The 3,286-nt window shown below is 40.1% G+C and overlaps 1 long non-coding RNA gene across 1 annotated transcript; it reads right to left on the reverse strand.

The window, feature by feature from the left end:
* Nucleotides 1-1,199: 1,199 nt before the first annotated feature.
* On the reverse strand, nt 1,200-1,758 carry LOC117504105. The gene is made up of 2 exons (XR_004558725.1): nt 1,608-1,758; nt 1,200-1,531 (listed from the first exon to the last, which is right to left on the reverse strand). It is a non-coding gene; the product is annotated as an uncharacterized LOC117504105 (long non-coding RNA).
* Nucleotides 1,759-3,286: the final 1,528 nt, after the last annotated feature.

Raw genomic sequence — 3,286 nt, forward strand, 5'->3', positions numbered from 1 at the left:
AGACCTCTAATTCCTACTCATCCTCCTTGGAGAAGACACTTTTCCTTGGTTTGAGACATGACCTACGTTGTTCTGTTGTCCTGTCTACAAGGAGTAGAAGAATGGACTGAGCCGTGCAGGTTTTCTGCAAGTGGTTTGTTTTGATCGTCTGTGGAAACGCCTGCTGAGGTGATTGGTAGAGCCGGACTGATATGGATTTTTTTTAGGCTGATGCCGATAACGATATTTGGATGAAAAAAATGCCGATAATCGATAAATCGGCTGATTTGCCGATAGCCGATAAATCAGCTGATATTTATTTATTTTTTATGAATAAAATGTTCTTTTTTTCGACCCTTAACAAAAAAGGTATGACCTAAAAGCTGAAGCTTTGTCCTCATTGATTACCTTTATAACGGAGAAGAATTTTCAAGTTCAAAAAATGCAATCAAGAATTAAACCTTTGTGAAATTAGCAAATACATATCCTTAGAGTTGTGAAATACATCTGATCTTGTACCTCTTGTTGTTGCAACTTTGATATAGGTTCAGGATAAGGATATAGATCCTTATAAACTTACTTGTATGCTTTTGTCAGCTGATCAGTGCAGTGTGATGGCAAACTACGGGCCGGTGCTGAACACATTTAAGCACGGGTGTAAGTAGCTCTCAGTTGAATGGAGTCAGAGCTCCATCTACTGGACAAATGGTGCAAGGACATTTTACATTGCCCACACAAACATTATTTCAATAACTGTTCTGTTTATGAGAAATTATCGGCGTTCTATCTGCAAAATTTCGTCCAATAGTGAGTACTTTAAAAAGGGCTTATATTGGCCGGGCTCTAGTGATTGGTAGTGAGGAAATCCTGTACCATCTTGGCTCTTCATGCCAATCCTTAAACTGCAGAATCGGGGGGTAAAAAGAAATGAAGATACTCCACATCCTACTCACTGATGTTACTCAAAGCACCAAGTTGGACCCTCTTCCTGGCCTGAATCCTGCCTGTTGATGTCTATTTGCTGAATCAATTCTGCCCAGAGGAGCTTGATGAAAGACTGGATGGTATCAAGGTAAGAGATTGCATTTAAGACACTCAAATGTGAAACACTTTATTAAAGACTTCCAAAGGATGTGGGGGGAAATTATACATAATCACCACCAGAAACTGTTGATCCTGCATCCTGGGGTCCTGAAAAAAATTCAAGCAGTGTAGGCAAATATAGTTAAGCAGTTCCAAAACTTTATTGTAACACTTCAAAAGAACTAAATGCACAAAATCTTGGGAACGTTTAAACTTTTTTTTTTTTTTTTTAAGAATTGTCTTCCCACAGGATGTCCTGCAGCATCAGGCAGAATACATCTGGACAGACCAGATAGAATCTGGTCCAAATGCCACAAGAAAAAAGCACGACCTTTGTGTGTACAAGTGTGAAGTTTTACCTTTGTGTTCTCTGTGAGGTCACCAAAGGATCAAATCACAAAGGAGGCACGTTCACAAGGACGGCGTTGCTGTATTAAAGGTGCCTTAATGCGGCTCGAACCTGTCTGTCCTTTTTATTTAAATTATTGTTTTTTAGGTTTGCTGGGAGGCAGTGAAGGAAACAAACATCCAACCAGTTTGAGTACTTCTCCTTTTTGCACACAACAGTTACCAGGATGACAAAACACAATGCTTCAACATCAACTTACTTGTATTTCACAGCTGAGACAAAATAGTCATTGAAACGGCTACAAACACATTATAGACTTGATACATCAGACCTCCCCAACTCAATCTTTTTTTTGTTTTGTTTTTTTTTACTGCAGGGCTGTTGCTGGGGAAATAAAACCATGTACAAGATTCTACATTTAGGGAATAAACCCCTTGTGTCTGATGATTTGTAGACGTTCATGCTGGTTATACGGTTGCACATTGACCTTTACTGGCGACGTGTTAGCGGAGCCGGTAAAACAGGTATTTGCAACCGTACAACCAGCATGAACGTCCGCAAATCATCAGACACAAGGGGGTTAGTCCCATTCGTATCCAATTCCATCATTTACACTGTTTACTTTTCTGTAGGTAATTCAGTTGGTGAGGATTACAGTGAGGCAGTGTCATTCCAACAGCGGTGAGGGCGCGGAGTAATCCATCAAATGTGAAACGGTAATTCTGTATCAGAAGCCACATCAGTACTTCCGTATGGTAGCATAAATTCACCCATTTCAGCGTCGGTACGCAACTCTCTTGCTCTCAGTTACCAGCGCACGCGGCCGGTGTTCTGTCAAATTGTGCGTTCCACGTCTTGAGAACATTGCACGTGCATGTGCAATTGCGGACAGCTGGCTTGTCGACAGGAATGACCTCTCCTCAGGGCGCGGAGTAACACATCCAAATGTGAAACACTCGAATATTTTACCATCGTTACCCTGATAAAGTCTGAAATCTCACGATTAACCAATCAGATTTGCGGAGAAATGTAATTGGATTAGAATTAATTATGTCAAATATTTAATAATAAAAAAGTGTACATCTGCATTCCAGCTGTTTTAGTCCTTATTTATTGTAAATCCTTCCACAGCTGTGACCCAGAGTCTGTTTAGTCTTTGTGTCCATGTGTTTGGGCCTCGTTGGGAGTCTGTTTCTGTTTGACGTGACTCATTTTATTTCTTAGTGTACCATTGCACAAGCAAGACATCTTCAGATCAACACAAACTGTTTTAGGACGGACGATGCAGTGACATACGGACACGTAAAAATGTCTTCAGTTCTGATCCAGACCTCAGATCTGTGACCTTTTTAATTCGTGAAACAAACTCTTCTTCCCATGAAGCCAGATGGTTGTGTTAGTTGAAACCTGAGAAGAAAAAAGGAAACAAAATGAAACTGGTATGAATCAGTGCATCTCTCTGCATCTCAACATGCAATTTTCTGTTCTATGTTTAAAAAAAAAAAAGCCGCCCTATCCAATAAATCAACTTATTTTTAAAACTGACTGTAGAGAAGTGTCCCTACCTGCCTGTCTCTCATCATCCCTCCATCTTATGTCTTTCATTCTGTCCATCCCGTCCTCTATCCTCATCTCATATGTCCATCCAGCCCTCTCTGTACCTTCATCCATCGTTCCACTTTTATCTCCATCATCCCCCTTTATCTCCTCATCACTTCCTTCCATCACCTCATTTGTTTTGTCCATTCTCATCCCTCTGTCTGAATCCATCTATCTCATAACCCTAATCTAATATAAAACAGCAGGATATAATGTAGTATTATATTGTTTAGTGAATAGTTGTCTTTGTTTTTAGTTTGTGTGTAATGATGATCT

This window comes from Thalassophryne amazonica, chromosome 22, assembly GCF_902500255.1.
Source record: "Thalassophryne amazonica chromosome 22, fThaAma1.1, whole genome shotgun sequence".
Taxonomy (NCBI): Eukaryota; Metazoa; Chordata; class Actinopteri; order Batrachoidiformes; family Batrachoididae; genus Thalassophryne; species Thalassophryne amazonica.